The sequence below is a fragment of the Podarcis vaucheri genome (assembly GCF_965113315.1).
Source record: "Podarcis vaucheri genome assembly, chromosome: 14".
Taxonomy (NCBI): Eukaryota; Metazoa; Chordata; class Lepidosauria; order Squamata; family Lacertidae; genus Podarcis; species Podarcis vaucheri.
Window position 1 is genome coordinate 37,830,514 of NC_138752.1, and position 20,224 is coordinate 37,850,737.

At 45.0% G+C, this 20,224-nt stretch overlaps 1 protein-coding gene and 1 long non-coding RNA gene across 6 annotated transcripts in view; one reads left to right on the forward strand and one right to left on the reverse strand.

The window, feature by feature from the left end:
* Positions 1–4,820: 4,820 nt before the first annotated feature.
* LOC309518771 lies at positions 4,821–10,819 on the reverse strand. The gene is made up of 3 exons (XR_014213601.1): positions 10,690–10,819; positions 8,717–8,852; positions 4,821–7,459 (listed from the first exon to the last, which is right to left on the reverse strand). It is a non-coding gene; the product is annotated as an uncharacterized lncRNA (long non-coding RNA).
* Positions 10,820–10,886: 67 nt separating this feature from the next.
* The window catches only part of LOC309518699 (ankyrin repeat and fibronectin type-III domain-containing protein 1-like), a 373,330-nt gene continuing 363,992 nt past the window's right edge, over positions 10,887–20,224 (forward strand). For 4 of the 5 annotated variants that reach the window (XM_082199043.1, XM_082199047.1, XM_082199045.1 and 1 more), the window contains exon 1: positions 10,888–11,043. The gene's annotated coding sequence lies outside the window, so the exon portion shown is untranslated. Of the gene's footprint in view, positions 11,044–20,224 lie in introns of all 5 variants that reach the window. The other variant, XM_082199046.1, reaches the window with a different exon arrangement.

The following is a 20,224-nucleotide window of genomic DNA, read 5'->3' on the forward strand; positions in this document are numbered from 1 at the left end:
TTGTGCATGGCGAGACCCTAACCAGCGGAGGATGGTCCATTAGAGCAAGTGGGGAACTGCCACATCAAACTCAGCCTTCCCCCTCAGCCAGCCCCCACCTGCCTGCCTTCTTATTTATTTATAAATAGTCCAGGTGGCCAAAAGTTTCCCTCCCCTCCTATAAAGGCATCTTTCAAATACAGCTGTCCTTTCACAGCCGCTCTGAAGACAGAGGAGTGTTTTGAAAGGTACATAAGAAGAGTCTGCTGGATCATGCCAAGGACCCAGTTAGTCCAGCATCCCGGACCTGAGTACAGTCATACCTCGGGTTACAGACGATTCAGGTTGTGTGTTTTCGGGTTGTGCACCACGCCGAACCCGGGAGTACCGGAACGGGTTACTTCTGGGTTTCAGTGCTCACACATGCGCAGAAGAGCTAAATTGCGCTTTGTGCATGCGCAGAAGTGCCGAATCGCTACCCGCGCATGCGCAGACACGGCACTGTGGGTTACGAACGCTATGGGTTGCGAACGTGCCTCCCGCACGGATCACATTCGCAACCTGAGCGTCCACTGTACACTTGTGATTCCCAGCAACTGGCATACAGTGGAGACAGAGCATGGCAATCATGGCTAGTAGCCATTGGCAACCTTTTCCTCCGTGAATTTGTCTAATTTTTTTTAAAGCATTAATGGTTGCTGTCACTACTTCTTGTGGGAGCGAATGCCATAGTTCAACTATGTGCCATGTACTTTATCTGCCTCACTCTTCCACTTCGTTGGCGTTTAGTGTTATGGGGGGGGGGAGCATTTCTCTATCCAATTTCTCCACACCATGCCTACCCTAGCTGAAAGCAACACCAGGGAAAGTGTCTAGCTAACTGGCCTAGGGTTTTGTTGTCAGTTTCCTTCCCTGAATACCTGATTCTGTATGCACATCAATTTTAAAAAAGTTATGCTGTTATGGACCATTCATGTTGACCAATTAGAAATATATATATATAATCCTATGCAGCTTCAGTTCAATCTAATTCCAAATTATGTCTTAACAAAATATCAGAGCCATGTCTGGTCTACAAGGAAAGCTTGCTGGTTTTGTTTTATTGGTTTACTTAATCGTGTATATGCCACCCTTTAGATTTACAGCTTCAGGGACAGATGGCTTAATTAAAAACATAACAAAGATGAACTATTAAAACAGCAGTAGTAAAACATATCAAAACAGTAAAACCAGCAGAGCTAGTAAAATGCTGTCAGCAGCATTAAAGCATGCTTAGGTGACCTTCTGGAAAACATGGGTAAATTAACAGGTCTTCATGTATTGAAAAGATATCAAGGTTGATTTTAGGCGAGCCTCCATGAAGAGACCATTCAACAAAAGTTTTAATCCTTTTTTAGAACCAAAATACATGTATTTGGAATTAGAACCAATGCCCCTTAATTTCAATGGGTCTATACTAAGTCCATGCCCTATAACATTTCCTCAATGAAAATTGGGACGTCCCATTCCATAATTATAATTATACTGTTTATACCCCACACTTCTTACTGGGTTGCCCCAGCCGCTCTGCGTGGCTTCCAACATTTATAAAAACACAATAAAACATTAAACATTAATAAAACTTCCCTACACAGGGCTGCCTTCAGACTGCTTGGGGGGTCAGATAACTCCATACCCTCCAACATTTCTCTGATGAAAACAAGGACATCCTAAGGAAAAGCGGGACATTCTGGGATCAAAATAGAAGCCAAGATGGCTTCTCTAAATCAGGGACTGTCCCTGGAAAATAGGGACACTTGAGGGGTCTGTAAAGTGTGACTGATTTGAGTTTAGGAACAACAAAAGAGCAGCACTCAAAGGCCCTATCTTCACTATACATTTAAAGTAGTACCAGACCACTTTAAACAGTAATGGCTTCCCCACCACAAAGGAGCCTGGAAACTGTGGTCTGTTAAGGGGGCTGAGTGTTAGGCGGTCTCTCTTCCCCTCAGAAAGCTACAATTTCCAGTTGCCCAGGAAGAGTGATTGCTTGTCCACTCTGTCCACTGTAGCTCTGTGAGCTCCCTTAACAATCTACACTTCCCAGTATTCTTTGAGAGAAGCGTTTAAAGGATTTAAACCGCTGTTTAAAGTGATTTCACTTATTTCAACAGCATCAGGTAAGCTTGCTTAAAATAGCCATTTCATAACATTTTATACAATTATGAAACTGCTAGGTTGTTGTTTTTTATTAAGCTGACGGTGGAGGTAAAGCACAGTCATTGTGGCTAGTAGCCATTGATAGCCTTGTCATCCATGAAATTGTCTAATCCTCTTCTAAAGCTAGCCAAGTTGGGGGCCATCAACCTCTTGGCCAAGGAAGATCAGCATGGCCCCATCCATCGACCAAAGAAGGAGCAACTGCAAGGAACTTGCTTCCTTTCTAGAAAGAAGAACACTTTGCTCCATTTGAGGACATCCCCACTCCTGAAAGGTGGAATATAAAGAAACAAGCAAGCAACCACAGATGATAGTAATGAGTCCACGAGTCAAGAATAGCACTACAACCCTTTCTACGGTGTGCAGTAGTAAGGCTTTTGGGCATTTTACTCAGTTTTATCCCATTTGCATACAGTTTAGAATAATAGAAGCAGAGTGTTGGAAGGGGGTGTAATCCAACCCCTTGCAATGCAGGAATCTCAACACACACAGTTCCCCATCCAGTTTGAATCCATACCAGACCCTGCTTGGCTTTGCAAATGTGCTAGCAGTTTTATTGCTGCACCACTAGGATTAATATAAAGTATAACTTTCGTTTTCATAATGTGAACATCATTAGTGTGGCTTTGGTTTCAGCTGCTCCAGTGCAGCTGGTTATCTTTTTAAAAAACTGGCTGCGAAAGGTTGTTTCAGTAGCAAAAGCACAGGTCTCAAGAAAAGGAGAGAAAACTAGAGTGCAAGCAATTTTCTTGCACTGTCCTTGGATGACTTTAATCTCTTATGCTTATGCTAATTACATAGTCGACAAATATGTGGATTAGTCATAAATGGCATCATATTTTGTGTATATATATCATAGATTACTTTCCCAAGTATTGCATCAGACTATGTGATTTTCTTCATTAAAAAACAGAACAACTTTCAAGTCTGATACTTTAAAAGTACATATGTAGGCCAGATTTTTCTAATACCAAACATCTGGGAGGTTTTCGATAAGGATGTTTCAAAGAGAGATTAGGGTAATATAGCCCAATATTTCCTCCCAAAGTGGCACATCAGCTGTTTTGGATTTCTCTTTCACTTCTGTCTTCAAGCAGAAAGCCCTGGTTTAATTCCTGGCATCTCCAGTTAGGGCTGGGAGAGGCCCCTCGCTGAAACCATGGAGGCTGCTGCCAATCAGTGTAGACAGTGCTGAGCTAGGTGGACCAGTGATTTAAGGGTCTATATTCCAAAATACAGTTGTCCTTTACTAACAGTCCCACCCCATCTGTGCACTGTAGAAACGCAGCACCAGTCCTCCTGTAACCCATGTTTGGGAATGTAACCCTTTGGGAATGACTCAGTTAACCTGGCCCATATTTTGATCCTGTCAACATTTATTACTGAGGTCAGATTGCTATCAGCAATGGAAACTCCCTTCACTCATTTGTGGCAGCGAACACCAAAGTCGTGACTAATTACTAATTTACTCTGAAAAATGCTGACGTGCCTTTAACATCAGTGAGACTGAAGCATTTTTTTTCATTTGCTCTCCTGAATGTACGGTACGTCTCTTGCTAAATTTACAGACGTGTTCATGGCACCCCATGGAGCCAGTGCCCGAAGGGTAAGAGAGATTTCTAGTTCCTCCTGTTTGATTCTGTTGCTCTTGGCCACAAGGTTTCTTTTGGATTCAGAGTGTGACTTGGAGTGTTTTAGCTTTCAGATTCACTACATACAATTTGTTTGCCCCATCAGTTTTGAAATTTCGTTGGATTCCTCTGCCCCCTTTTGATATTTTTAAAACATTTCCAAACACCCAGTTTTTCTTCAGTATGATTATGCAGAGAATATTTTCATATTGCTGATGTATGTTGTGGATTTTTTTTTTTAATCACAACATGCTAATTTTGCTCATATGTTTTCCTTTTCTTTTTGCCATACTGAGTGTGGTTGTTGTGCTAGTTGGGGACGACTCATTGGCACACTTATAACCTGTGCCACTCCTACCAAGCCCTTCATAAAAAAGCTGCTCCCATTTCATTGCATAACCACCTACACAGGGAGTCATGGCAAGATTTATTAGGAAAACCATTAACTCATGTGCAACACGATGCCTCTCTCATCTCATATCCAAGCACAAGAAAACACGGCAGATTTCCTATTTGGAAATTATAAGCCTTCGGAGGAGTGCAGTCCTGTCAGCAGAGTCAAAAAACATAGATGTCGTCCAGAGAGTAAAGAAACTGATAATATTGTTACATGCCAACCCCATTCTCTGCAGAGTGGTAGCAAGATTCCTCTGTGTGTGTGTGGTGCTTACCCAGGGTTGTGTTTCCATTGTAAAACTGAGGCACAGTGGAGACTGAAGTGTCTTTAAGATATATGATTTTATTTACACATATATACCCTTGAGCGGGTGGCGCTGTGGGTTAAACCACAGAGCCTAGGACTTGCCGATCAGAAGGTTGGTGGTTCGAATCCCTGCGACGGGGTGAGCTCCGTTGCTCAGTCCCTGCTCCTGCCAATCTAGCAGTTCGAAAGCACATCAATAGTGCAAGCAGATAAATAGGAACCGCTCTGGCGGGAAGGTAAATGGCGTTTCCGTGCGCTGCTCTGCTTTGCGAGACGCAGCTTAGTCATGCCGGCCACATGACCCAGAAGCTGTACACCGGCTCCCTTGGCCAATAAAGCGAGATGAGCGCCGCAACCCCAGAGTCGGTCACGACTGGACCTAATGGTCAGGGTCCCTTTACCTTTACCCTTGATAGAAGTATTGCAGAACATTCCATCCCTAGATAGTCTCTTCTTGCTTCTCCCACGGCTTCAGCAAGCTTGGGTCCAGAGCAGAAGCCAGCCATGCTCCCCACTCTTTGGGTGCAGCATCTCCCAGCCAGCCTGCAATGAGTGCTGCCTGTTCTTACTTCTCACTTTTTCAAAAACCTTCTGCAAAAGGATATTTTTTTCCTGTGGTGACATCCCACCCCTGTAACCCTGACAACCTCCCCCTCCCAATTCTACTGTCTCTGTTCACAGAAGGACAGCATTTGCATTGTCAATCGCTCTTAATGGCCCGGTACTCTGATCCCTTTGTTCCTTAATGGCCCCTCTATTAGCCATCTCTTGAACAGGAAAACCCGGTCTAGCCTGTATTTTTACACTGCACCTGGCATCTTCTTTTAATACTCCAAATATTAGCCAAATTATAATATTTATTAAATATAAGAATTTAGGGGGATCTTCCCCCTCCAACTCATAACAATTATTTACTGGATAAGCTGAACAAAATTGGATAACTTGAGGAGAAATAAAATACAGTCGTACCTTGGTTTTCGCACAGCTTAGTTCTCAAACGTTTTGGCTCCCAAACACCGCAAACCCGGAAGTGGCTGTTCCAGTTTGCAAACTATTTTTGGAAGCCGAAAATCCATGGGGTTTCCGGGGCTTCCGATTGGCTGAAGGAGCTTCCTGCAGCTAATCAGAAGCCACGCTTTGGTTTCTGAACGTTTTGGAAGTCAAACGGAAGTCGTCTAAGGTCAGGAGAAAACTCATTCAGAACTACTTTTCCCTCAGCTGTCAAATCTCAATGGTCTTCCTCACTGACTACCAACTCCCATTTATTAGAACTGCCAACCATTCAGAGTCTTTCAGTTCCTTAAATCACACACTGAATGTTCTATGCCAGGGAGGTCCAGCCCACAAGGCCCTGGGCAACCTTAAAAAAAACACCTCTTAAAGCCTTAAAAATCAAAGTCTGATTATTGGTAACATGTAGTTAACTATTTACATAAACGTTTATTAGCAATATTGGTTTTGCTGCATACATACATGTTTGTTTACAGAAAAAATACCAATTAAATATTAATATTAAATATATTGCAAACAGTTTAATTTACAAAATGGGAGAATCATATATTAAATATATGGACGTTGAATGCTAGTTTTTCTTTCATCTTACTGCTATTATGAGGATATCAGCATTCCCAACAATATCAAGCCTGTGTGTTAATATTTCTCTTATTAAATACATGATATTTTCAATATTTGTAGAGCACTGAAAATGGGAGTATATATAAGGTAGTTTAATATTTAATATTTAAACTACCACCAACACCACTTTACCCATCTTTTGCAAATATTGTATATCCTCTTTTGTTGTTGAAACATAAAAAGTTAGCTGCTAAGAAGCCAGGAATAATAAAATGGGCATTTTTTATTTGGTTATATTCACTCCTGTATCTTGGTCCTTATTGGGATATTATTTCTTATGCTGTTCTTAAGTATCATGGCTAACAGGGTAAGAATTCAGTGTGCAGCTTCAGTCTACGACCACAGGCCCATTGTATAGTAAGGTTACATTTAATGACATAAGTGGAATCTATGGTAACTCTGTGGGCTGCTTATGGTTGCATTAAGAACTGTATTCTTCATTGTACTCCCTCTTCAGTCCAAGTTTATTTTGTACCTTATTATTATTATGATTACTTTTGCTGAAGGGCTCTTCACATGCAAAGTTACACCCATTTAAAGAAAGGTATGTTTTTTCATCAATTAAGTCAAACTGGAACAACAGGCCACGCAGAAACTCTTTGGGCTTGATCTTGCAAAGACTTATGATTTGCTAATGCATTATGCAAGAGATATGCAGTAGGATGAAGAGCGTGGTTAATAGATCAGGTGAAGCAGAGGTAACAAGCAACCTCTCTACCTGGTCTGCTGAATTTTGCTCCTCCCCCTCAGGCTTGCATAAGAAGCAAAGTTAAGAGCTGCTGCAAGAGGATTGGATTAAAACTCAAAATGACCTAGACAATTACAAATTGATTACATATTAGAAGAGACTAAATGTAGTCTCTTAAAATATGAGAACAGTGACTCTGCAGTGTTGCTGCCCTAAAGGGGGGATAGGCAGGGGAGCAGACAAATCTGCTTGGGCTAATAGCTCAGAATAAATATATCTCAAAGTATGATGTTTCTCATGTATTCATAGGTCAGTGCAATCCCATGGGAAAATACATAATATACACATGTTATTGAATGTGCTACCAGTTAATTCTGATTGCTACTACCCACAATTTTCAATCAAGTATAATTCCATGGTTGCTTCTTAAGCCCATTTAGCTGGAAACACATAAGTTCCATTGGCCTCAGACTAATGTCTGAATTGGATATGGAGAATCTGGTGACCACTGGATGATGTTAGACTCCACTGAATATGTTATCTGGGACTGATGGGACTTGGCCAGGGATGAAGGGAGCTGTAGTCCAGCAACATCTGGAGGGCCGTGGGTTCCTCATTTCTGCTCTGCATAAACATGATTAGAATAAGAATGAAAAGGACCAACAAACACCAGTTACGTTATGATAGCAACTGCCAGTTACCTTATGGCAACTGCACATCATAAACTTATATTTGTATCTTAATACGTACCGTATTTTTCGCCCCATAAGACGCACCGGCCCATAAGACGCACCTAGATTTTAGGGGGGGAAATAAAGGAAAAAAATTTTATTTCCCCCCCAGGTGCGCTGCGCTACACCAGGAGCTTGGGGCATGCGGAGCTCAGCGCGCTTCTGCGTGCCGGCAAGGTCTCCGCTAGCGTGGGAGAGCCGGGCGCCTCTCCCAGGGCTAGCGGACCCCTGCGCTAATCCAGAAGCTTGGGGCAAGCTGAGGTCAGCGCGCCCCAAGCTTCTGCGTGCCGGCAAGCAGTCCGCTGCCGCCCCAAGCCTCCCGCACCCGGCAGGAGGTCCCGCCGGGTGCGCGAGGCTTGGGGCGGCAGCGGACTGCTTGCGCGCACCTAGAAGCTTGGGGCGTGCTGAGCTCAGCGCGCCCCAAGCTTCTGCATGCCGGCAAGCAGTCCGCTGCCGCCCCAAGCCTCCCGCACCCGGCAGGAGGTCCCGCTGGGTGCGCGAGGCTTGGGGCGGCAGCGGACTGCTTGCGCGCACCTAGAAGCTTGGGGCGTGGTGAGCTCAGCGCGCCCCAAGCTTCTGCATGCCGGCAAGCAGTCCGCTGCCGCCCCAAGCCTCCCGCACCCAGCAGGAGGTCCCGCTGGGTGCGCGAGGCTTGGGGCGGCAGCGGACTGCTTGCGCGCACCTAGAAGCTTGGGGCGTGCTGAGCTCAGCGCGCCCCAAGCTTCTGCATGCCGGCAAGCAGTCCGCTGCCGCCCCAAGCCTCCCGCACCCGGCAGGAGGTCCCGCCGGGTGCGCGAGGCTTGGGGCGGCAGCGGACTGCTTGCGCGCACCTAGAAGCTTGGGGCGTGCAGCGCGCCCCAAGCTTCTAGGTGCGCGCAAGCAGTCCGCTGCCGCCCCAAGCCTCGCGCACCTGGTGGGACCTCCTGCCGGGTGCGCGAGGCTTGCAGACACTCGCTGGAAGCAGGGGGAGCCCTCCAGAGGGCTTCCCGTGCTTCGGGCGACAGGCTGCCGCCCCAAGCCTCGCGCACCTGGTGGGACCTCCTGCCGGGCGCGCGAGGCTTGCAGGCATTCGCCCCATAAGACGCACCCCGATTTCCCCTTCATTTTTGGAGGGGAAAAAGTGTGTCTTATGGGGCGAAAAATACGGTACTTCACACAGAAGTAGCCATTCCAGATGTTATTGGACTCACAAGAAACCAGCACAGCTAATGGCCAGGGAAGATGGGAACTAGAGTTCAGCAAGATCTAGATGGGTGTGTGCTGGATATCCCTTGCTTCATAGGCTCCTTTGGGAGAAAGGTTGGGATATAAATTAAAATAATAACAATGAATTTAGCTGAATTAGTCCACTGTTCAGATTTTGGGCACTCACTTCATTTTAACCAAAGGCCACCTCTTTCCAAATGGAGTGCCTTTCATCAGCTGAGACAAGAACTTCACTTGAGGTCTCACCAATGGTAGCCTGGCCACAGCTATCCATCAAGGACTGACTACTGTAATATGTGAGGCTGAGTTTGAAGGGCATTCAGGAATTACAGTTACTTTAAAGTTACAGATAGGTAGCCGTGTTGGTCTGCCATAGTCAAAATAAAAAAATTCCTTCCAGTAGCACCTTAAAGACCAACTAAGTTAGTTCTTGGTATGAGCTTTCGTGTGCATGCACACTTCTTCAGATACTGAAGTGTATCTGAAGAAGTGTGCATGCACACGAAAGCTCATACCAAGAACTAACTTAGTTGGTCTTTAAGGTGCTACTGGAAGGAATTTTTTTATTATAGTTACTTTAAACACAGCTGTCAGGATACTGATTGGGACTGGTTGATGGAAATTTATCTCACTAGTGTTGAAAGAACTTCATTAGCTACCAGGCTGTTTCTATGGTCTGGTGCTTACACTTAAAGCCCTCTATGACTTAGGATCCAGGTGCTTGAAGGAAGGCTTTTGTATCAACAATAACATTTGTATGACACCCATCTGAATGGGTTGCCCCAGCCACTACTGAGTATCTTCAGGTGCTGGTAACATCCAAAATAGATAGGTGCTGAAAATCTCAGCAATGGGGGTAATGATGGGGGAAATGCTCTCTAGTGTGTAGAATTCATTTAGGAAAAGTCTGGGTCCTGCTTGCAAGCTTCTCATGTGGTCAGCCACTGTAAGAACAGGATACTGGACTAGATGGGCCATTGGCCTGATCCCACAAGAACTTTTTATGTTCTCGTACAGAGTGGAGGATGGCTAATCGTATGTGCTTTTATTTGCATTTCAGACCGAGACTGTTAATAGTTTGTACCTGTTGTCTCTGCTGCTTTTTATTTGCTGCTGCTTTAAATGGCTTTTTTATTATTCTTAGTACAGTTGGTACCTCAGGTTACAGACGCTTCAGGTTACAGACTCCGCTAACCCAGATATAGTACCTCGGGTTAAGAACTTTGCTTCAGGATGAGAACAGAAATTGTGCTGTGGCAGCGGGAGCTAAAGTGGTACCTCCGGTTAAAAACAGTTTCAGGTTAAGAATGGACCTCCAGAACGAATTAAGTTCTTAACCCGAGGTACCACTTTATTCATATAAGCTGTGTTGAAGCTGCTGGAGGCAAAAGCCTGCCAAGATACAAACGGTATAAAACAAATAAGTGCAGGCAGTCTTCTTGTGTTGCACCACTTCAGACCACCTGCAGTTGTCCTTTCACCGGTCAGCAGTACCCATAGCCATTTCCTGGTTGTCATGAGGGGTCTACGTGCAAGAGCTTTCCAGCCACATCCTTCCTGCATGCGCACTTCGCAGTGCAGTATTTAATATGCCCAAGAGCATCCCTTTGAATCTTGCCTTCCCGCCTTGGCCCTGTTGTTATTGCAATCCTATTTCTGCCTTTCCAGAAGCCAGCTTCACGGAGTTCAAGGGAAGCTTACACCCAACCGCAGAAAAGGCAGCTTTTAAGACTGCAGCCCCGCGTTATTAATAACAATTAAGCACAGCTGCTACGCTGGCCCCCCCCCCCGCGCCATATACACAGCCACAGCTTTTGCGCTCCACTCCCCCCCCCCCCCGCAAAAGGGAGTTCAGCTGAGCTTTCTCCTATGCGTAGAACGGCAGCCTCAAATCCCCCCAGCTCCGCGCATGCTTACTTGGAAGCCCACCTCGCGCTCACTCGCGGGGTGTTTCTGCTTCTTCCAAATTAGGACGGCAGCCGCGGCAGCGGCAGCTTTTCCTCAGAAGAGTTTCCCGCCCAAACCGCCCCCTGCCTCGCGCTGGGCGGGCCTGAGGGCGGGCCGAGGAGCGAGGGGGGCGGGCCGCGCGCGCCTCTTTCCCTTCCCCTCGTTTTCTCCTCATGCCCGCAAAGCTGTTGTTGCCGCCGCCGCCAACACGGCTGGAGCGGGCGGGATGGAGAAAGGAGGTGGTGGGTGTCGCCCCCCGTGAATTTTTCCTCAGTCGGTAGGAGAAGCAGCAGCAGCAGGAGGAGGAGTCTGTGGTGCCAACGGGTATGTTGCCGTCCCTTCAGTCTGCACGTCCCCAGACCCGCCTGAGGGAAAGCGAGAATAGGCTTTGCCGCTTCCATGAACGCTCATCCCGGCGGGAGGGATGGTGCTACTGTCCCCTGCGCCTTTTTTGCCTTTTAAAATCGGTTCTAAATTCAGTTTTCCTGAAACTTGTCTCTCCCCACACCCCTCTCTTGGCTGGCCGGGGATTATTTTACCAAGGGTATAATATGAGATCCGTATCATCAGCCTCGAGGGAAAAGCGCTTTGTACATGGTCAGAGGTGTCCTTGGTCTCTCGCTCAAGGCAGAATATACTGATTCATTTTGGTTGAGCTTGGAGGTAGGGATGCCAAGGCTGGAGTTTGCGTTTTTCGTGATTCAAGAGGAGGTCCCTGGTTCCTTTGTGGTGGAAAGCGTTCTGGGCATGTTCAGAGGAACTGTTGTCTTCCAGTACTTTTTGTGCGTTTCGGCAGACCTGTTAACGCAAAATAAATTATGGGGCAGAGCCATGGGGTGGGGAAGCTTTTAAAGCCCAAGGCTTTGGGGGGGGCACATGCCAGTGGTGGGCAAGCCTTGAGGGAAATGTGAGCTGAGCAATGAATGTGAATTTTTACCTCGGTACAACAGGCCAGTTTGCTACACATGCTTGTACACTTCTGCTTATCCTCCATCCATGGAAGCAAGAGGTGTTATCAGAGTTCAAGAGCCAGTGCGGTTAGAGTGTTGGACTGGGGAGACCAGGGTTCAGATCTCCACACAGCTATGAAGCTCACTGCGTGACCCTGGGACAGTCACCGACTCTCAGCCCTAACCTATCTTGCAAAGTTGTGGTTAGGATAAAATAGGGAGGAGAACTGTGTGTGTAACCTTGAGCTCCTTGGAGGAAAATTGGAACAGAAATGTAAAAGTAAGTAAATAAAATGCTCCAGCCAGGCCGAAAGAAAAAGAAAAAGGTGGAAAGCAGGGCCAGAGGAAGAGCCTTGGAGGGCCACACTCTGCCTGTGGGCCTGAAAGTCTCCGCCCCTCATTTAAGTTTTGTCAGTAGGTGAGTTAAAAGCAGAGTGTCTTAAAGGTGTAGCAGCCGAATTCATTGAGGTGGCAGTGTGAGGGCAATATGTTCAAGGCTTGGAACATAGTGACTATGGCCTAAGTGGCACAATCCTGCTTTTCTGAGCCTATATGTGGAGGAGAGAGATGGAGAATGTCACAAAGTCATTATTTCCCAGCCCACATTTGACTATTAGCATCTTTGGCAGGGTGCCCAGCAGGGCATCATATCTCATGGAGTCTCCACTAGATGTGCACTTGATGTACCGGTATTTTGCTTGCCAGATCACCCCCGCCCCCAACCCTTTAGCCAGATTTCTGTTAGGTCCCTGGGGCATTAACAGCAGTCAAACGTGTTGGACTTCCATGGTCTCTGTTCCACTCTCTTCCCTCACCCTGCTTGCTGTTTTCCCAAAGCTATGCCATGCCCCTCTGTGCTTCTAGTCATTGCCCAGCTGTTGAAATCTAACAAAGGCTTAAAAAAACTTTTCATTTTTTCCCCTGCCACAGAAGATATCTGTCCTCCTCACCCAGCATTTGGGGGGGGGGGAGTGGGGGGAGGAGGAGAGATCTTACCAATTGGAAATCATGTCGCTGCAAGGCTAAAATCCAGGACTCTGAAAAAGCAAGTACTGTACTGTTATAGATGCCCCATATTGCTTATTTTAATAGCTTGTGTCTCATTCCAAAGCATTCCAGTTGATGTAGATTTCACAGCTCAGGAGTGTACCTTATTCTATTATTTTTTTTTTTGCAGTTTTGATCCTTGGGCATTTTTTAAGTGGTTGAATATATTAAGCCAATTTTCTTCTCTTTCCCAGCAAGCCTGGTTATCCCCTCTGCCTGCTTCATGCTGCTTGCGTGTGCCTTGGCTCTTGCTATTTGGCACTATGTACATGCATTTCCTTTCTGTGTAAATTCTTTTACTCTCATGGTGTGTGCGATTTGGTTTACTTTGCAGAAGCTTTGGAGAGAAGCAGAGAAATACTTGTTTTGATCCCTTGGAAACCTCTCTCCTTCCGCAGCCATAGCATTTTACATGGGTTTTTTTTAAGCAACTATGTATTTTTGGTTTGGCGGGCTGTTGATAGCCACTTCTTTTATCTCATTTCTCTCTACACCAATGTACGCCCCCAAACCCAGAAAGTGTGAAGTTTTTCTCCCTCTCCCCTCTCCATTTCCCCAGCAATTAGGTCTGTGTTGTTGGAATGCTCCTTTGGGCTCCTGTGAGAAGGCAGGCTTCCTGCTTTCTTGTCCAAATATTCAGTGGGGAACATCTCGTCCGGAGCTCATGGAACAAGTGAGCAAAGCTTGCTGGTTTAATAAGGAACAGGGAAAAAGAGAAAGAGATGACCAGAATTATATGAACCTTTTAAAAAATCAAAACAGAAACTGAGTACATGCACGTACTTGGAAGCAAGAGCTAGAAAGGGCTAGAAGAGCAGGCATCTCCAAACACCCCTATTGTACCTAAAATGGAATGTAGATTCCCTGGTTCTGCACCCAGAAGCTGATTTCAGCAGGTACTGTGCCTCTGATCACTTTGATGTTCTTGTGCCTCTTCAATAGTTCTGTGTTGTTTTTTCCGATATTTGCTGGTTTTCAAAGAGAGATTTTCCTGTTATGTTTGAAGTAGCTAATTGGGTAGCAAAACACTGATGAAACAGAATGACTTAATGCTCTTGTAATGCTTTTTTGCTGCTCCGCTTCTTCTGTACTAACAGAATGTGCTTATTTGAACAGTCAAGAGTCGTAGTGTGTTATGTATATGAATTGGCATATACTGTCCTGGGAATTTCATCCCTTAGATAGCATCATTATTTTAAGTTCCCATTAAGGAAGGTTTAATTATCCATTTATAAAATAGGCTTTGCACTGAAATTATTTAGCTTGAATAGGAACAGGTTCACTAGTAATCACAGTACATATTTTAGTCTAATAGTTTTTTTTTAAATCCATGAGGTGATTCTTCTCAGCTTTTTTTTTTTTTAAATCTCTCTTGAAAATATTAGGCCTTCTAAAGAGAAGCTTCAGTAATAAATGTTTGTATTCAACAGCTTATTCCTGATTATGCAAACTTTTCACTCAAGTGGAATGGACCATTTTGGATGCGTCTTCTCCAGGCTGAAGTGACATCCTGCCTGAATTTGTCAGTGTGCTCTCATATTTTAGGCATGTGTAGCTCTTCACACCTTTCAAGTGTTGTTGGTCTACAACACCCATCATCCCTGACTATTGGTTATGCTGGTTGGGGCTGATGGGAGTTGGAGTCCTACAACATCTGGAGAGCCTCAGGTTTCTCACTTTTGGTTTAGCGTGACATGCAAACATACCCACTGTCTTTGGGTTACTGAGCAGCCCTATGGTATCCAGCAGCATAATTATTTGTGCCATCAAAGTTAAAACATGTTTTGGTACTTTGCAGTCAGGTAGAGTTGCCTCATCAGGGACGTGGGTAGCGCTGTGGGTTAAACCACAGAGCCTAGGACTTGCCGATCAAAAGGTTGGCGGTTCGAATCCTCCTGACGGGGTGAGCTCCCACTGCTTGGTCCTTGCTCCTGCCAACCTAGCAGTTCGAAAGCACGTCAAAGTGCAATTAGATAAATAGGTACCGCTCTGGCGGGAAGGTAAACAGCGTTTCTGTGCACTGCTCTGGTTCGCCAGAAGCGGCTTAGTCATGCTGGCCACATGACCTGGAAGCTGTACGCCGGCTCCCTCGGCCAATAAAGCGAGATGAGTGCTGCAACCCTAGAGTCGTCCACGACTGGACCTAATGGTCAGGGGCCCCTTTACCTTTACCTTAGAGTTGCCTCTGTGCCTTCCTAATTAGAAAACACCCATTTACTATTAATAGTGGTTGACACATATTTTGCCTCTATGACTTGTAGGCCAAAATGGCTATATCAGGGGTAACCATCATGTTGTCCTTCAGATGTTGTTGGGCTAAACAACTCCCATTAGCCCTGGCCAGCAGGTCCAGTGGTCAAGTATGATGGAAACTATATCCCCACATCTTCTGGAGTACAGTGGCTAACCTTGGCATATACAGTAGGTTGGCTTGCAAGGCTGTGCATCTCAAACAGCTCCTTTGAAAGATGAGCTCCTTTTGTAACAGGACCGTGTTCCATGACAGTAGGAACAGGGATTAGCCCATGATGTAGGGGCCTAGGGTTAAGTTCAGTAATGTTGTTAGAGTACTAAGTTTGTGGTGCAAAACATCCAAAGCTGCCGTTCCAGACAAACATACCTGGAAGCTAGCCCCACTGATGTCAATGGCACTTTCTTCTGAGTACATAGGATTACACTATTAATCTAGGGTTGTATCCCCCCCCCCTCATTTACCTGGGAAAATACTAATGTTAAATGTTTACTAGAGATATGCAGTCAACTATCAAGCTGGCTATTTCAAAATGAAGTGCAGTTCTTCAACTCTGCAGCCAGCTGCATAGCTAGCCGCTCGGGTGCCCAGGGTGGCGTGCTCGCCCTGTGCCCATGGGGGTGGGGCAAGCCAGGGCAGGGTGCGCCACGGAACCTCCAAGGAGTCTGTCCGCTGCATCCCCCTCAGCTGTAGGGTGGCTGAGGGGGAGGCATCGGGCAGACACAAGCTCCATGTTGCCATTTTGGGCAGCGCAGAGCCGGCAGGTGCCCGAGCCACTGCGTCACTCCCAGGAGAGATGTGTGGCTCGGGCGTGCTGTGGGCCCTACACTAAGTGCCACCCTCTGATGTGTGGCGACCAGTGTACCCTGCCCCCTAGCTATGCCTCTATTTGCAGCTCCAGGTCAAATGCAGTTCTCCTTTCTGTCTTCTCAGGACACTTCAGAGGACTGAAGAAGAGGCCGTATAGAGGAGTTAATCTCCCAAACCCTACTGGTTCTCCCTAGCTTGCTGCCTTCTCATCTACTGTTTTCATAGACCCAGTTTCTACCCTCCATTCCTAGACCCTTCTGTATCTCTCCTGAATCAGAGTACCTCAGATGAATGAACCATAGCTGAGTAAGAGAGCACATGCTTTGCATGCAGAAGGCCTTAGCTTCAGCTCTGGCATCTCCTGCCTGAAACCCTGGAGAGATGCTTTCAGTCAGTATATGCATCATAAAGCTAAATAAACCAATGGTCTGACTTGGTGTAAAGCAGCTTCCTACATTCCCAATGGTATCCACAGATGCTTCTACTCTTTACCACTCTGACATTAGGGCACCTCATTCAATCACACCAAAAAACTCATCACTTTTACAATGTAGTTTACATAGAATTCCATTGTGTCTCAAAAAAACTGGTTGAATCTTGTCAAGTACTTCTCACCTCTCACCTTTGTGTCTGTCAATTCACCTGCTGCTTTGAGACCAATTAAAGCTGTCACTTCAGGTGATATACGTGTAATGGTTTGGGGAAATAATAGTTTATGACTTGAAATTGACTTTATAAGGCTGGGCCATATAATTTGTGCCCCCCCCCATAGTTTCAGGCTGCAACTGCCATGATCCTTGATCACTGATCATGTTGGCTGGGGTTGATGGGAGTTCCAACAACAGTTGGAGGGTCACAGGTTCCCTCATTTCTCTTAAAACATTACACCGTAGTAGTCCTTAATGTGAAAATACTGAGAGAGGGTTAATTTTTGTTTTTAATGACTTTCTCAGCATTTATGCAATTTCTGGGTGAAGAGATAAGAATGTAAACATTCTTAAGAACTAGTGTGGTTAAGTGATTAGACTGTCTGGTTCAGGGTTCAAGTCACCACTCAACCATGAAGCTCACTGGGTGACCTTGGGCCAGTCACTGCCTCTCAGTCTAACCAACATTGCAGGTTGCTGGGATTAAACTGAGAAAGGGAGTAAGTATTTTTTTTAAAAAACAACAACTTGATACAGACGTGTGGCAGGTAAATGTACTGCACCTACTTATTAAAAGGGAATCTGTGTAAAATATATTGGTGTTGTATTCCACTAACATAGATCCATTGAAAGTAAGTTAGTTTGCCATTTCAATGGGTTTTCTGTGGGTAAAAGTTAGTGTAATATAGTACAGTACAACTTTAAGTACATAAAATCTGGCCATAGCATCTAAATAAGGCTTCTGCTGCAAGGCTTGTGTCAAGAGTGTTCTTGAAAAGTTTTATATAATTCTGCCTAGCTAGAGTTACCATGATATGACACTTTTCATTGCTTCTGCAAAGAGCAAAGAAAACATGGCCTTTCTCTTAGTCATCATATGTCAGCTAGACATTTGCCAGAATCAGGAAACCTGAATTCTAGATGCCTCTGGCCACTAGAAAGATATTTTTTGTTCGTTATGGATAATATGCCAGGATAAAATTTTAAGGGATGAGAAATTTAGATGAGGATAATTAGTTTGTGGTAGTAAATGAAACTTGTATGGAAGAAAAAATGATGTAGCTCCCAGTTAAGGTACCATTGGATTTTTCTGAATCAGTTTCAGTTGTGCTGCAGGGCTGGTTGTGGGATAAAAGCTGCCTTGGCTGCCCTGTGGGGTGATCTTGCTGGGAATGAATGATGGGGAGAGTACAATATTTTGGAATGTTTTTACCTAGTGTTTGTAATTATATTAATGTGTTTGCTGCCCTGGGCTTCTTTGGGAAGCAGGGTAGGATATAAATTGGGGGAGGGGAGGGAGAATATTAACAATAACAATGTTGTTGTCGTTTAGTCGTTTAGTCGTGTCCGACTCTTCGTGACCCCATGGACCAGAGCACGCCAGGCACTCCTGTCTTGCACTGCCTCCCACAGTTTGGTCAGGCTCATGTTTGTAGCTTCAAGAACAGTGGCTTCAAGAACAGTGGTTGGACAGTGTTCTCGAAGCTACAAATAATAACAATAGTATTGATTATCTTGGATCTCTGGGTAGCTTTCAATAGCATTGCCCATGGAATTATCAGTAGACTAGTTGAGCTGGATGTTCAAGGTGCCATTGGTGGTGATTCTGCTACTACTTGGATAACTGATTCCAGAAGTTGGTGCTGGGGACCATTTATTGACTTCTTGGCAGTTAGGCTTTGGGATGCCCTACGATTCTCTACTCTTCTAACTGTGTAACAGTTGCATAAAACAGTTGGAAGAGCTCATCCCAAGATTTGGTTTGAAGCACCACCACTGAGAGCCAGTTTTATCTCTTTTTCCGCATAAAATTTAGGTGAGGTTCTAGGTCTCCTGAACTGCAGAGTGTGTGCAGTAACAGTTAGGATGAGGTCTTATAAGGTGAAACTTGGTCTACCCCTGGTGGATGATTCATCCACCCAAGTGAGTGATGTTAACCTTTTTTGGAAAGGATTGCTTACTGATCCAGCATTATCACTTGAGGCCCAAGTGGCCTCTGTCACTCTACACACCTTTTATTTCCCATGGCTAATACAGTGGTGCCCCGCAAGACGAATGCCTCGCAATACGGAAAACTCGCTAGACGAAAGAGTTTTCCGTTTTGGAGGTGCTTCGCAAAACGAATTTCCTATGGGCTTGCTTCGCAAGACGACAATGTCTTGCGAGTTCCTGCTGGTTTTTTCCCTTCCCCCCCTTTTTCTAAGCCGCTAAGCCGCTTATCAGCTGATTTGCTCAGCAGATAAGCCGCTAATAGCGCTAATAGCGCTAATCCGCTAATCCTTCAATGGGCTTGCTTCGCAAGACGAAAAAACCGCTAGACAAAGAGAATCACAGAACGGATTCTTTTCGTCTTGCGAGGCACTACTATATACCAGCTATGACCCTTTCTGGATGTAGATGGCATGGCCACAGTTACCTCTCATTCAAATTAAACAGTCTATTTTATATGGGAATGCCTTTGAAAATGGCATCAAAAAATAAGGCTGGAAGATTTTTAACTGGGTCTGGTTGATTTGGTGTATTGTATCAATGCTTAATCAGTTGCACTGGCTTCCAGTCTATTTCTGAGCCCAATTCAAAGGGCTGTTTTTGACCTTTAAAGCCCTTATTGGCTTAGGATGAGGGTAACTGAAAGATAATCCTCTCATATATTGCTACTCAGACTTTGAGATATTATTCAGAGCTCCTGTTCCAGGTGCCTCCACCGAATTATATGAGTCAGGTAGCTTTTTGTTGTGGAACACCTGCATAGAGAGGCTTGACTGCTGATTCCTTTATGGTCATTTTGGCACCTGATGATGATGATGATGATGATTTCAGGCCTTTAAAAACCTGCAGTATTCACTTTTAAATCCACTGCTTATCTGTTCTGTATTTTTAGTTATGCTGTGAAACTGGATTGCTGACTGTTTTATGCTGAAATTTGTTTTCTGTATTTTATTATTTTATGAGCCCCCTGATGACCTTTGTTGTTGTGTTGCCTGTATAACTTCCACAGATAAACAAGTTCTATATGTACTGTGTGAAAGATAATTAGATCAGGGGGTTTCAATCTTCCTTAAGGGAACCCTTAAACATTTCTCATAAAATCCCTGCACATTTGACATTTTTTTAAAAGCTAGTACAGTATGGTGTATTGGTTAGAGTGTCTGACTAGGATTTTGGATAACCTAGTTCAAATCCTCAGCCATCAAGTTGACTGGGTAAGTTTGGGCCAGCTTCTGCCTCACAGCCTAGCCTGCTTCCTCTGCTGAATTCTGTGCACCAAGGTGCTACCAGGCTGTTGTCTGACCTGCTAGCTTGCTGACCTTGGAATGTTGTAGAATGTAGAGGATTACTGTACTTGAAATAGGGTACTGACCAGACCTGTTGGACCTCCTCACAACCTGTTTGCCACGAGAGTATGTCAGAGAATTGTGCTTTTGTTCACTTGCAACTACGTTATATGTTGGAGGAGAAGATGCGTTGTTGCAGACAAGTTGTCATTCAAGGAAGTTGCCATTATTTGACCTCTGATAAGTTTCCAAGGAACTCTGGGTTACAGTTTTGTAAGCCGTTGGCTTAGAATGGTTATGAAGTCAAACATCATTTTTTCACACTCAGCAATGCTTTGTCATTGCCAGTTTTTGCTGTATTTCAATGACATTATTTGAACTCAAGGGTATTAAAGGCAGTTGGTGGAGGTAGAAAATTGCTGCCCCACCCCCCCATTAGTAAAACATTTTTTTTTGGGGGGGGGAGTATTGTTGCTTGTAGTGTGTACATTATTCCCACATTTACCTCTGGTAAACAGCTTTTGC